The 15894-nt window shown below is 40.3% G+C and overlaps 1 protein-coding gene across 4 annotated transcripts in view; it reads left to right on the top strand.

The window, feature by feature from the left end:
* Window positions 1-10233: 10233 nt before the first annotated feature.
* The window catches only part of JADE2 (jade family PHD finger 2), a 256030-nt gene continuing 250369 nt past the window's right edge, over window positions 10234-15894 (top strand). Inside the window, exons 1-2 of one of the 4 annotated variants that reach the window (XM_072400764.1) lie at window positions 10234-10360; window positions 11641-11923. The gene's annotated coding sequence lies outside the window, so the exon portion shown is untranslated. Of the gene's footprint in view, window positions 10361-10718; window positions 11161-11188; window positions 11536-11640; window positions 11924-15894 lie in introns of those variants that run through there. The other 3 variants (XM_072400761.1, XM_072400763.1, XM_072400760.1) reach the window with 3 other exon arrangements.

Genomic DNA, 15894 nt, shown 5'->3' with positions numbered 1-15894 from the left:
CAACAAACAGCCTTCCCTGTACTTCCAGGGCCTGATAAGAATTTAATTTTACTTTCATGTGAGGCTTAGTCACAAAGTCAAAATGTTTTTTTAATAGCTCTGCCTGCATCGGGTAAGTAGTAAATTGGACAGGCTCATTGCTATTTGTCTTAAAGTTATATTTTTGTCACATTAATTTACCAAAGTAGAATTTTGTGCTGGATATTACTTAACAGACTCTTGTTACTCAAAATAAAAAAGTATTTAGTCTGTATTGCTGTTATCAGCAACAGACAAAGGGATATTTATAAGAATTAATTCCTTTTCCCTGCCATGCATTTTCTATTTGAAGTTTAGAGAAATTCAGAAAAGCATCATTCAAAATCTGTAGTGGCTGATACATAAATCCAACTGATTTGACCACCCTGTCATCTATCTTCCTATAACATGACAGAGGGTGGCACTGAAAGACTTTTTGAATAAAGCAGAACATGTAAGAGATATCCATTACCTTGAAGAGTTTATTGCATATTTGTATTTTGCTGCTAAACCTCCAACCTGACAATTCCAAGTAGATAAAATGTATTTGTGATAGTGTACACAGGTTTCATCAACATAATAAAAAAATCAACTGGCAAAAAATAGATGCTGTTTGCAAGGAAATGTAATAGGAATCTTTTAATAGAAACTTTGGCAGAATGGTTGTAGCAAATTTCGGCAAGCAGTTAAAAACACAGAACAATCCACAATTGTAAAAAAAAAAGCAGTGCTTTATTTTTTTTTGTAGAGAGTCCACTGAAAAGTAATATTTACATTTTGGGTAAAGGTTTCTAGGTGCATTGGCTCGTTAGCACCCAATTTTAACTGAAATATCCGTAATATTAGAATCTCATAGAATAGGCATTGTGGCTACTTTCCGAATAATCTCTGAAGGTAAAGGGCAAAGTTAAATGCTTTATGAAGATCAAACGTGTGCATCTGACAACCCTTTTAATTATATGATTGTACAAATGTCTGGAGTCTCTATTTACAAAGCAAAAGAGATAACCATAGACAGTCAGAAGTGTTATTAAAAATGATGTGTGGCAAGACATATCCTTCATATCCTTAGCTGTATCAGCATGCTTCTGGGAACTTCCATAGTGTTTTTATCCATCTCTACAATAAATGAATATGGCCGTTTTTTTGCAACAAATATTAGAAAAAGAAGCTGTTACTGCCTGCTTACACTTTCTAAACAAAGAAGTTGTAACATATCTTTTTGTAATAATTAGATTTGGAAACACTACTGATCATCCTCTACTGAAACTCCGCACAACACAATACTTGACAGTGCCATTAGGCTGTATATGGGCATCCTAGAGGTGGCCATAGACTTGGCATGGCAAACAGACCATCCAGCTGTTTCTGCAATTTTCTGATAGAGTGCTGACAGTGGCTTCCTGCTGGCTAAAGAAAAATTTGATCATTAGAGCTGGGAAATGTGTCTTGTATACTGATCATAGGCCTCCTTGGTCTGTCCAGCCTACTTAGAGCTTATTAAAAACTTGGCCAAGCAGATGTTACTAGTATTCAGTAGATGAGATGCAAATTGCTAATTTACATGAAATTAAAAATATAGTTCCATCTTAGGTACTGAAGTTACAGAAGTAGAATCATAAAAAGTCTACTATGGACTTTTTAAAGTGCTGCGTAATATGTTGGCACCATGTGTAATAACAATAAAAATAATACTTCCTTACTGACTGGACTAAAAGAATGCCACTCCTCCTGGGTTAGCGACTGGGATTAGGCGGTATCAAGCATATACTAAAAAGTAGAAAATCAGTGTTAGGACTAAATATTGTTTTTTGCTAAGTTTAGGACATTAAAACTATAAGAGTACAATGATAACCAGAAGCAGAGTGAAGGATGTGATTTTTAGGGATGAGCGAGAAGCCCTCTGACAGTCTCGCGAAAATTTCCTTGAACTTCTGATGGGTCCGCGAAATTTCGGCAATAATAGCAAAGCCACTATACATTTTAGAATCACCAGTGACTACAAGGGAAAATACAAAAGTTCCAAAAAACCTTGTGTTTTTCAATAAAATGTCAGGTAAAGTGACAGCATGCAAATAGTTTTTTTGCGTAATGGACAGAGTACAGAAGGCAGCCTAAACATTAGGACATTGAGAAAGGGCGGCGCTACGTGTGAACCCACTTAGCAGCAGTCAAAACAGCAGGAGACCGCATTGCTAGCTGGCATCATGACCTGGATGAGGTGTTAGGAATGCCACACATAATGTTGTAAAGAAGTAGTGCGGTGACATTGGGCAAAAGGATGGAGGACCAGAGACGGAGTGTGGGTCGAGAGCAGTAGCAGTGTTTGGCCTCTGGTCAGCTATCGCCAGGGAGACCGCATTGGTAAGTGTCACGGAAAGCTGGGGGTAGTGCATCGTCAATGCCACTCAGAAGTGTGTAATACAATTTTAGTGAATGGAGTACTGACAGGCGGCAGCAGCAGCAGGAGGAGGAGGCAGTGGGCCCCGAGAGGGAGCATGGACCGCTTTGGTAACTGGCATCTTAAGCTGGGTGTAGTGCATCGCCAATGCCACCCAGAAGTGTGTAATACAATTTTAGTGAATGGTGTACTGACAGGCGTCAGCAGCATCAGCAGGAGGAGGCGGTGGGCGCTGAGACCGAACGTGGACCACATTGGTAATGGGCATCTAGAGCTGGGTTTAGTGCATTGTCAATGCCACCCAGAAGTGTGTAATACAATTTTAATGAACAGGCGGCAGCAACAGCAGGAGGAGGAGGTGGTGGGCCCTGAGATGGAGCGGGGACTGCATTGGTAACTGCCATCAATGCCACCCAGAAGTGTGTAATACAAATATCTGAAATTGGTGATTAAACGTAGAAGGGCCAGACCAAGATGTTTTGTGCGCCAGCACTGTTGCTGTGGTCTGTGGTGCCAGAAGCAGTAGGAAGGTAGACGTTATTGTTAGTTTGCATCATGAAGTGGATGACATGAATGCCAACCCTCAATCTTACAATACTTAGCTGACAAATTAGGTAAAGGCAATGGTACCTATCAGTTTGGCAGTACTGGGGGTTTTCATCTGAAGTTTCTTGGCCTCCCGGAAGCAGCAGAAATGTAAAGTATATTGCTAGCTGGCACAATGGCAAGCATGATATTGGCAATGAATGCCACCCCTGTACAGTGCGATAACTAGCGGAAAAATTAAACCGAGGCAGGCTCAGCTGACAGAGTGTTGGTGATAGGCAGCCACAAACTCAGCACAGGAGCAGTGTGGGTTCACAGAGGCATCTTGGTTGGCCAGTGAGTCCTTGTATCAGTCAATCAATGACATCTACAGTGGGGCTATGATAGTTGTTAGTAACCCACCTTTCGTTCATTTTCAAAAAGGTGAGGCGACTGACATTTTCCGACGACAGCCGTGATCGGCACTCTGCCATCGGCACTGAAGGTTCTTTCGGACAGAACACTGGATGTCGTACACAAAATAAGCGTGATGGCATAATTTCAAGCCTGTTGATCCAAAAATTATTGGCTCCACTACTGTCAGGATAGGTATCCTCCTCATAACTGCTGTCATCAGCACCACCACCAACATTTAGCACCATGCGCTTTATCTGTTCTCGATGGTTATGCCCCTGCACTTCACTTTTTAAGTTGGCCGCATCAGGTTTCGCCAGGCATCCAGAAAATCCCCCCTGCCTTGGTCTAGACTTTTGGATGTGTGCGACCTGCTAACACTACTGCTGCTGCTGCCGCTACAGGAGGATAGGGTGGAGGCAGTGTCAGCCTGAGCTCCCAGTGTGGATTTTTTTTACAGTAGGCCAGAAATTTAACTGCACAGAATGGTCTTCTCTCATAAATAGGAACAGGTATCAAACACTGAAATATCTGTATTTATTTTACAATAGGACAGAATTTTAACTGTACCAAACAGTCTTCTTTGGTAAATAGGAACAGGTATCAAACACTGAAATGTCTGTATTTATTTTACAGTAGGACAGAAATTTAACTGTACCAAACAGTCTTCTTTGGTAAATAGGAACAGGTATCAAACACTGAAATGTCTGTATTTATTTTACAGTAGGCCAGAAATTCAACTGCACCAAATTGTCTTCTTTGATACATAGGAACAGGTATCAAACAATGAAATATCTGAATTTATTTTACAGTAGGACGGAGATTTAACTGTACTAAACCGTCTTCTTTGGCAAATAGGAACAGGTATCAAACACTGAAATATCTGTATTTATTTTATAGTAGGCCAGAGATTTAAATATACCAGTCTTCTTTGGTAAATAGGAACAGGTATCAAACACTGAAATATCTGCATTTATATTACAGTAGGCCAGAAAATTATCTGTACCGAATGGTCTTCTTTGGTAAATAGGAACAGGTATCAAACACTAAAATATCTGTATTTATTTTACAGTAGGACAGAGATTTAACAGTACTAAACGGTCTTCTTTGGTAAATAGGAACAGGTATTAAACACTGAAATATCTGTATTAATTTTACAGTTGGACAGAAATTTACCTGTAGCAAACGGTCTTCTTTGGTAAATAGGAAAAGGTATCAAACACTGAAATATCTGTAATAATTTTACAGTTGGATAGAAATTTAACTGTAGCAAACGGTCTTCTTTGGTAAATTGGAACAGGTATCAAACACTGTAATATCTGTATTTATTTTACAGTAAGCCAGAAATTTAACTGTACCAAACGGTCTTCTTTGGTAAATAGGAACAGGTATCCTACACTGAAATATTTGTATTTATTTTACAGTACCCCAGAAATGTATCTGAACCAAACAGTCTTCTTTGGTAAATAGGAACAGGTATCAAACACTGAAATATCTGCATTTATATTACAGGAGGCCAGAAAATTAACTATAACGAACAGTCTTCTTTGGTCAAAAGGAACAGGAATCAAACACTGAAATATCTGTATTTTTTTTACAGTAGGCCAGAAATTTAACTGTACCAAACGGTCTTCTTTGGTAAATAGGAACAGGTATCAAACACTGAAATGTCTGTATTTATTTTACAGTAGGCCAGAAATTTAACTGTACCAAACGGTCTTCTTTGGTACATAGGAACAGGTATCAAACACTGAAATATCTGAATTTATTTTACAGTACGACAGAGATTTAACTGTACTAAACCGTCTTCTTTGGCAAATAGGAACAGGTATCAAACACTGAAATATCTGTATTTATTTTACAGTAGGCCAGAAATTTAACTGTACCAAACGATCTTTTTTGGTAAATAAGAACAGGTATCAAACACTGAAATATCTGTATTTATTTTACAGTAGGACAGAGATTTAACTGTACTAAACGGTCTTCTTTGGTAAATAGGAACAGGTATTAAACACTAAAATATCTGTATTTATTTTACAGTAGGCCAGAAATTTAACTGTACCAAATGGTCTTCTTTGGTAAATAGGAACATGTATTAAACACTGAAATGTCTGTATTTATTTTACAGTAGGACAGAAATTTTTATCTGTACCAAACGGTCTTCTTTGGTAAATAGGAACAGGTATCAAACACTGTAATATCTGTATTTATTTTACAGTAGGCCAGAAATTTAACTGTACCAAATGGTCTTCTTTGGTAAATAGGAACAGGTATCAAACACTGAAATATCTGTATTTATTTTACAGTTGGATAGAAAGTAACTGTAGCAAACGGTCTTCTTTGGTAAATAGAAACAGGTATCAAACACTGAAAAATCTGTATTTATTTTATAGTAGGCCAGAAATGTAAGTATATCAGTCTTCTTTGGTAAACAGGAACCAGATCAAACACTGTAATATCTGTATTTATTTTACAATAGGCCAGAAATTTAACTGTACCAAACGGTCTTCTTTGGTAAATAGGAACAGGTATCAAACACTGAAATGTCTGCATTTATTTTACAGTAGGACAGAAATTTAACTGTACCAAACGGTCTTTCTTGGTAAATAGGAACAGGTATCAAACACTGAAATATCTGTATTTATTTTACAGTAGGTCTGAAATTTAATTGTACCAAATGGTCTACTTTGGTAAATAGGAACAGGTATCAAACACTGAAATATATATGTATTTATTTATACACACAATATGCACTATACACAAACATTCATACATTCCTGCACCATACACACATACACATAGCCCTGCAGTTTTATCCAGAAACATGCACACAGCCTTCCATCGTAGTACACACAAGCAGTCATACAGTTTTAAAATAATCATGAAAATTCAGTTGAATCTGAAAAAGCTGTTCCTCCAAGTTCTTCTAAGCTCCTTTAGCAGATAGAGGAAGTTGAGCAGACGCTGCTGTCTTTATCTTTGTTTGCTGATCTTCTGCTGAAGACAGGGCAGTGGGAGGCTTCAGGGCCAGGGGGGCGACTTAACTAACTTCCTAGTACTAGGTAGTGTGCAAAATGATGTTAAACTTCAGCCCTGGATGGGAGAATATATGGAGAGTGCAGACAGGACACCTGCACACACATCAGGCCATAGCACTCACCTACACCTATATCATTACACTTGTATCATTACACCTTACATCATTACACTCAAATGAACTTGTTAAACACAATTTATCTGAAATAAAATGAAAACACTTTTTGAAATGTTCATAATCCAGATTACAATATTGTGAAAGTCAGGTTGTATAAAAGCTCAGCTGAACATCACACTAGTAGAAATACAGCTATGCACTGGGCTCTTACATCAGAGAAGTACTTAATTATGAGTATTGTTTGTAAAGTATGGGCATTTGAACCTGCTGTTTTTTTTTTTTTATAATTTAAATTTATCAGGGGTTGGAGTCGGCACATTTTTATTGACTCCGACTTTCGGTACCCAAAATTATTTCCGACTCCTCGACTCCACAGCCCTGGAATTACAGGCTTACAATGTAAAATAAATTTTCATGAAAGACAAGGTACCGCTTTTAGAGATATAAATCCGGCCAAAAATGAACCGCCCAGGAGGTTATGTTGCCTAAATAGGTTGAAAAGTGTATAGATGCATGTAATAACATTGTGGATGAGGGTGACAACTAGGATTAGGGAGACAAGTTTAGTTAGGGAGACAACATGCTCCACAGATGGGGGTGACAACACACATTAAGATAATATTGTGGATAAGGGTGATCAAGCAGATTAGGGTGACAACGTAGATTAGGAATAAAGCTTCTAAAGTCCCTAGGCCAGGGGTGTCCAAACTTATTGCAAAGAGGGCCAGATTTGGTAAGGTGAAAATGTGTAGGGGCCGACCATTCAGCAAGACTCAGGGTTAGTGTAAGCATGGTCTGCGCAGGTCCCACACAGCACATGCCAACCAGGGTGACGTGAGGGATTCCTTGTATACGAATCCGGTGTCAGTGCGGGCTCCGTGCACAGCGCGTTCTTGGAATGACGTAGGGGATTCCCTGGGTATAGATGGCGACTCCTGTCCTGCTGATTATGCCCCCCGAGTAGCGGGACGATTATTGCAAGGCGGTTGATCAACTCTAATGAAGTATAAAATAGCTTTTTTGTATGCGTGAGCCGCAAATTATTAGTTTTATGACAGAGGCTGCGGGCTGGTGGAAATCTGAACACGGGCCGCAATTTGCCACTGGGCCGGACTTGCCTGCCCTATACTGTCAAAAACTGCTTTGACCCCCTGCCCCTGGGATCTCCATCGCCATGGTGAAGCTGCAAAGGCTCATGGGACTTTGACATGATTAGTCAAAAAGTAAAAATAAGCACTAAATTTGCTGTCCTATCAAAGCAATGGGAGTGGTTTGGAACCACTCCCAGGGCCCTGATTGGTCAGCAAGTTTATGTGCTTTTTTTTTTCTCTTCCATACATATACAGTGAGGGAAGGAAGTATTTGCTGGTTTTGTACGTTTACCTTCTGACAAAGAAATGACCAGTCTATAATTGTAATGGTAGGTTTATTGAAGCTGTGAGGGACAGAATACCAAAAGAACCCTCAAAAACCAAGTGCTCAAAAGTCAGAGCTTGATGTGCATTGTATAATGAGTGAAACAAGGATTTGATCCACTATCAACCCGCAAGATTTAAGGCTCCCAGGTGTCTTCACTGTATGCAGGTAACAAGCTGAGAATAGGAGCACCCTCTGTAAGGAAGTGCTCCTAGTCCAAGCTTTTTACAGTACCTGTATAAAGGACACCTGTCCACAAGAGCAATCAATCAGATTCCAAACTAGCCACCATGGCCAAGACCAAAGAGGGACAATGGATGGGGCCATGTACCGTCAAATCTTGGGTGAGCACCTTCTTCCTTCAGCCAGGGCATTGAAAATGGGTCAGGATGGGTATTCCACCATGACAATGATCCAAAACACAGGGCCGAGACAACAAAGCAGTGTATTAGGAAGAAGCTCATGAAGGTCCTGGAGTGGCCTAGCCAGTCTCTAGACCTTAATCCCACAGAAAATCTGTGGAGACAGCTGAAGGGTCCAGTTGCAAAACCAGCCTCGAAACCTTACTGACTTCTGCAGAGGAGTGGGACAAAATCCCTGCTGAGATGTGTGCAAACCTGGTGGCCAACTACAAGAAATGTCTGACCTCTGTGATTGCCAACAAGGGGTTTGCCACCAAGTACTAAGTCATCTTTTGCGAAGGCATCAAATACTTTTTCCACTCATTACAATGTACATGGGTTTTTGAGGGTTCTTTTGTTGTTATTCTTTCACAGCTACAATAAACCTACCATTACAATTATAGAGGGCAAACGTATAAAATCAGCAGGGGATCAAATCTTTCTTTCCCTCACTGTAATAAATGTTTAATTTTTCATGGATTCTAGGTGACAGCCAGTGCCACTAAGGGGGTCTGACATTTTAGTGCAAGTAGGTGAGAATAAAGATCTATTAGGTCTGATGTGAAAGTTTAGGTCTGCTTAACTGGTGGGAACCGAAAAGCTTACTCAAGCTGCAGCCCAAAGTTTTTATCCCTCTTTGTGCTGCTGTCTTTGGCAAAACAAGATAGAACAGATTTATCCTTGAAAAAAAAAATGTTGCAGGGACACTTGACAGGGAAATAGTCTGTTGAGACAACTAATTGGTTTGGTCCTGTACACAATAAGGTGACAACCAAATCTGAACTGACAGAACTCATTTTGCAGATGTATTTTAGGGAATTAAGAACTGGAACAAACACCATAGTGTTCCATGATAAAGTTCATGTCTTCATCAGTATAAAAGTAGGCACAAGTGATTAAAGAGAAAAGTATCTTTAAATCCACGGTTAATAAAATCATATTCATAAAATAATATTTTTTCAAGTTATGTTAGGTGTAAGACCTGTTTAGGTATGTTAGACCTGGAAGGTCCACAGGTCCTCTGTATTTGGCACTGTAAATGGTATTTACAATGTAAAAAGGTTTCCATTGACGCTTAAAAACAGTTAAAAACAAGAAATAATTTCCCTGGTCCTTCAAATAACAATGAGTTTGGTAGGCTCATAAACAAAAACACAAAAGCTCCACAGCTATTGCAATGCAACTAGCCAGTTCTAACAACCCTGCCATACTTCCGTTCAGAAAAGCTAACAACGCCTATAAAATAAATACAACTGCATACTTAAACCGCTATTCGAGCGCAAGTATTTCCCGCTTTGCACTGTTTTAAACAGGGCGCATGTATTGAATTCATGACTGGGAGGAACCGCTGACGTCATGAGGGCGCCATGTTTGGCTTCCCCATTGAAAGAATGGCAGACGTTAGTGAGCTGTCAGGCTGAGGGGGCGTAGCCGGTTGTTATCTGCTTGGGAGGCAGCTTCATCCATAACGTCTTTGCAATAGGAGGGCGGACCGTTTGGCTAGGCAATGAGGCGGAAAATGGGGGGGTGGTATGGAGCTCGGTCGCCACACAACACGCACTCTTATAACGCGCAGTTAAAAAGCATCGAAGTAGAGATTTTATTCCGAGCGGCGAATACGTGTAAACATGATCCCGCCCACAATGTGTGCACGAGACGCTCCCTATGAGAGCCCAGCCGTCTTTCCAATTTTTACTGCGTGATGAGCAACGCTCACTGTGACCCCCGCCATTCTCCTCACAATTTAACACTGCGTGTCCCGGGAGGGAGGAAACACCTGCGCGCGTTATGTCATTTTACAGGGCTGGAGGCAACTGAATCCCTCACTGGGCGTGTAACAGAGCTGCTGTGTGCTGGTGGGAGGGAGAGTGCACACTGCTGCCTCAGTGCAGCCGCCTATGCCTCCTTCAACTTCTTTTTTTTTACATATTCAGTTCATTTTGTGTTCTGTTACATGTGACGTACTGGAATGTAAAAAACCCTGTTCTCAGGAAGCCGAAACAACCAACCAGCGTTTGTGGAAATCAAGCGGTAAATGGCCGTTGCTATTGGTTATTGCACATAATTACTCCCTGCGGTGTTATTTAGAGATTATGAGCTGTAGGGGCAATGCCGAGCAGTAACTGATGCGCATTATTAGAACCTCCATTCTTTCTATGCTGAACTCAAGCACATCTACATATTTCCAATGATGCCGTCATGTCACCCCAAATATTTCAAGCTTTTTTTACAAATCGGCCCACCTGGCTATAGATGTACCCACGTAGGAGAGTGCAGGCCCTTATCTAATCATTAATACCCATTGAATCAAAGTACATCTGTAAGAGGGAAATACAACATTCAACTGTATGACCCCAAGTAATGATGGGCGCGAATCCGTAACAGCCAATCAGAAGTCAGCATTTAGCAAACTGGAGTAAGATAACTGACATCCATGGGGTAGCTATGGGCTTCTTATAGCTTTTTGCATCACGTTACATGAAGCTTTGTATTATAATTAAGGTTCAGTTCTTTAGAAGTAGGGTAGCAATAGAATATTGGTACCAATATGATGGAATTAGATGGCATCTGTGCCAGTCATCACATCCCTGCATAGAAGCACACAGCCAACTCACAGCCTGCTGTGGCACAGCCGAGTCCAGGCTGACTTCCTTTGCACTTGCAAGGGGCGTAGAGCGTATTGCCCCTCCTCTGTCACCCATCCCTCCTTCGCATCGCCAACCCAAATACATCTCTTATTTTCACAAACCTCTTTTTTGACGCAGGAGAAATAGAGATTTGAAGTACGTCACTGATCATTTTATGTCCCCTAAACTGCAGCTTCTTGAAAGGTTGGCGGCCGTATATAAGAAAAGGGAGGGGAGGGAGGAATAGTTCTAGAAGGACAAGATAGAGGAAAGGGGGGAGCCAAAGTAAAAGGTAAATGGTGCACAAAGTATTGATGGTTGCATAAAGTGAAAGAAAATGGAAGGTGGCCTAATAGTAAATGATGAGGGGGTGCAGTGAAAGAAGGGCTGGTCCCATGGGGCATTGCTAAAAAGTGCGTTGCGAATTCTACCTAATCCAACTCCCCAGTGCCACCCGATCAATAAGGGAAAAACTGAAAGGGACATAGGTTACACCCCCTCCCTACCTGGATCTCCAAGTAAAAAAAAACAACAACCCATACCCTTCCAGCATGAGACTGACATAGGATTGAGTGCAAAGTAAGCCTCACAGCACCCACCCCCTTTCCCAGCCGAGCAGCCTGCAACCATTCATATTACCATACACACGCATATAAATATGTATATGTGTATTTTTTGCAACAGATCAAGGAAGTCTGCAGAAGAGGACGATCAACCGAGGGATTGAAGGATTTGCATGAGCAACCATTTCACTTTGGAGGATTGTTTTTTTTTTGGATGACATAGAAGGAGTTACTTTCTATCCACTCCGGGAGGGAGAGCAATAAGCGATCTGGAGAGTGTGTGCGATGAACCGCTGGACTTTCTGTAGAAGGCTCGTGGTCTTCTGTGGTTTTTTTTCCGTGGGATCCTCCCCTCTTTTAACCTGAGCTCATTTCCACTGTGAGGACACCCTAAACCCAGCAAGGTAAAGCATCCGGAGAACGCAGCCCACGTTTTCTTTCTTTTTCTAATTTCTACATGCCATGGAAGGGGAGTTGTTGCCGATCTGCAGGCTGGATGTGTTATGCTTAATTTGTAGTGTGCTATATAGAGGAGGAAGCTGCTGGAGAGGTGGGGGGAATGTGCAGCACAGGCATTAGGTATTGCGCATGTTGGGCAGTCATGTTTAAAGAGTAAGAGGGAGGGGAAAATCTATAAACTACAACTTTTTAAAACCCTTGTATCGGCCTTTACCTAAAATATGTCTTTTACTAATGACTGCGGCACTATGCACACAGACATCGCGCTCGGTCATTTTCCAGTGCGACTGGCATTGCCCAGGACAGCTTCCCTGGTTGGCATGCTTGAGAGGGGGGGGGGGGAAGCATGGGTCCATGTTGTTGATGTTCTTCCCTGCCACTTTGCAGGCATGTGCAGCTTTCTGATCAGAGTATTTCACGTGTGCATGAGACTGTTGGCATCTGATTAAAAACATATGCTGATAGTTTATTTGCTGTTTTGTGCACCGACAGCTATAGTTTAGGGAGGGATCTGTAAAATCTTATGGGTACCCTGTAAACGTGCTGCTATCCTGTGATCCCACTGTGCATGGGGTGAGATGTACCGTCATGTCACTGAGTGCAATGGAAATATACTGCTGCCTTTTTGCTGCACGTTGAAGGAGAGAACTGTAGGGGGCGTGGCTGTTGTTTACCTTCTGAAACTCACGGTTCCCATCGAACACCTCTGTGGGCGTTTTCTAGAAGATGATCATTCGCTCTATGTATAAACATTTTTCGCTCCCCAGTCGCAAAATAAATGGATTCACATTATGTTCCTCGACCATCAGCAAAGAACGCAGCTATTTTCTTTTACCAGAGGCCATATATACTGTTGTTTTTTGCAACGTTTGACTAAAAATATTTCTTGTTAGATGCTAGTTTATGTTTACACTGCTTTCCCTGCTTGTAAAGGCCTTGATTTGCCATCAGTAGTAGGACTGGTCCTATCCCTATAATTATACAAAGTCTATTATCTTTTAATAAACCGTCCTGCCTGCACTTTTAAAACATGCTTGGAAGAGGAGACATTGCCTTCTTTGAATTATTTATTAATGTGCTGTCTGCAGTATTGATGCTGTGGAAGAGGCTGTGAAACAGCTGTGGGGCAGGTGGTCCATGGCTGCAAGCTGACTTCCCTTGGGATTTCTCCTATCTGATTTAGCCAGCACCTACAACCATACGCATGGTTCCATGCCCTTTTGGGGCTGCTCTTTGTTTGACAACAATCCCCATTTGCACGGTTACAAATCATTGCATTACCCCTCTTGGTAGCAAATGAATCTACTTTCTTGTGCTGAAGCCTCCTTGGGCCTCACACAGTGCCAACTGTAGCTGAAGCTGTAGAGGATCTGTGCTGTAATTGGTGGATGACACGCAAGTCAGCTATTGGTTAGAAGTGAGAAAGTGTTTGATGGAGAAGTGTAACTCCAGATTTTTCTGCAGTTGTCAACCTCACTATAAGGGGAACAATGGCATTAGGTCCTGTTACATGATGTGGCCAACGTGACAAATTGGATTTGACTGTCAGCAACAAGTTGACAATTTTAGATGTTTAGGAAGTGTTAAACTACTTCAGTCAGAACCGTGTTTACTGCATTACAATGCACTTTTTTAGCTATTTTCCAAAGCAAAAATGCAGATTGTTGTTTTATCATTTTCTGTACAATGATCTATACATTCGCTTGCATTGTTTTTGCACCCCCTGATGGAAAAAGTACTGGGCTAACAGGTATAGATTTGATTTTTTTTAATGTGAGAGAACAACGCCAAGACTTATGATGATCAGCAGCTGATTAGAACACTAACAACTGTTTGCTCTTGACCTACCACAGTTGCTTTTTTGCCTAGGTATACTGAATAATATTGTGTAACAATATATACCAATAAGTACCAATATTTTTATGCAACAGTTCACCAAAATGTTTAACTTTAGCAAAGTAGACTGACTATTGTCCTTGCCATCTGCTTCTATAGGAGATGGTGTTTTTTCCTAATTAGGGATAGAGTAGTAGATTTAAATTTAGAAACTGTTATTGTATTCAGGAGTGCAGCTAACAATCTTTCATTCACAGAAAATGGATTAGTGGAGGTGATATTTTTACCTATTTCTGACTTACCATACTTTTTTCCCCTACTGTGTCCCTGGGTGAAACTGGTCATCCTGATCAAAAAGCAGCAGGAGAGGTTTATGAAACACACATCGACAGATGAGACAAAGTAGTGTTTGCAGTGAGTGGCCATGACCATATCTCAAAATCCTATAATAGCCACAGGCATCAGTGCCTTTCACACTTCACATATTTAGGCACAGTCTACCAGGCTTTAGGCACATGTCAGGTGGATATCTTTTAGGACAAATTAAAGACAATATATAGACTTTTTTTTATTACCATTTTAAAATGTTCCTTTAGCATTGCAAAACTTAATTTTTTAAAATCAGGTCCGTATTAGAGCCAGTGTCTACAGGATTTAATTTTTTCAATACAAGTCTATGTTAATAGAGAACTCCTTTAAAGAGGGTTAATTCAGGAGGTCAACTGCAGGTCAAACACCTGTTATTTAATTGTAGGTGATCTCAAAAGCATGCGAAACTCATGTTGTTTACAAAGCCTGTTAACATCTTGTTTGAGTTCTGGAGCTCAGAGAATGGACATGGTTCCTAATTGTCTGCACATCTGCCTTATGGCAAGTAAATGGATGAGAAAGTGGACAATCTCCAACATTTTTTTTTTTTTATAGAAACGCCTGTGAGAGATGTCGAGGTACTGGTGGATATAGGATGATTTTGAGATTTTTTTGGGTTGATATGGGACAAGGGAAAATTTGTCATTCACTTTGCCGTGACAATGATGTATACTACTGTAAAACCTTTATACAAAGGCTCATATTCTACAAATGTTGTGGAATCCAGCTAAACTCAGTTCAAGTGTCTAATTCAACTTGTTGCACAAAAAAAGCTTGCATTTTGGGCATAAAAATGAGTAGGCTGGGAAAAGTGGCCAATTTCCATTACAAATAGGTTTATTTTTTTTCTCATATTTGTATGGAGGGCAGCTTTTGAAATTTGGGTTAATGCTACTGCTTAGATTACCAAATGGCTTCTTAATTGACACTTGCAGCTTTATTACTGTATCTAAGTACTCATGTCGGCATTTCTACAGCTGTCATTACAAAAAACTAATTGTCCCCTGCATTACCAGTAGTCATTTTTTTTACATATCTACATTATCAAATGAAAAGGGAGATTTCATTGTTTAATGTAGTCAAATCATTAACTTTGCCAGATCTCAACCCTAGAGTTCCAGAATGATAAAACAAAAAATTGGGCCATTCCCTAAAAGCAAAATGATTTGTTTTGAGTGGACTGACCCAATGTTGCATTTGGAGCATATCCCAACTCTGATACATGATACATCCCCCATCTTCTCAGTTTCTGATACTTGCTTTAATTACTGGCTGAAAACAATTTACAGTGTATAGTTATCCTTATAACGTTTTCAGTGTTTTGGTAAAACACTAAAGTAAGTAAAGTAGGATATTGAGGATATTTCATACATAAATAGAGCAAATTTGTAATAGTTGCACAAAAAGTTTGGAACTGGAAAATTGGAATGCAAACCTCCACTAACAAATAGGGTGCACACTGTTAAAGCTATATTTTGCAGACCTGTATAGTCAGGAATGCAACTGTTCTTACTACTTATGAGGCTATGTACAATGTTATCCAAGAGCCATATACAAATTAATTTTGCTTAAATAGATATTCTAATCCACCTGAACAATAGTCAGTTGCTTGTTGTTGTTACAATGACCCATACTGAATCGTGGCAAAGAAAATTTCAAATTAGCATTTTCTACAGATCATCTCGATATACTGGCTTCTTTAAGAAGACTT

This window comes from Pyxicephalus adspersus, chromosome 2 (assembly GCF_032062135.1).
Source record: "Pyxicephalus adspersus chromosome 2, UCB_Pads_2.0, whole genome shotgun sequence".
In the NCBI taxonomy this organism is placed as follows: Eukaryota; Metazoa; Chordata; class Amphibia; order Anura; family Pyxicephalidae; genus Pyxicephalus; species Pyxicephalus adspersus.
Note: the sequence above shows the minus strand (reverse complement) of the source record. Positions and strands in the feature narration are given on the sequence as shown.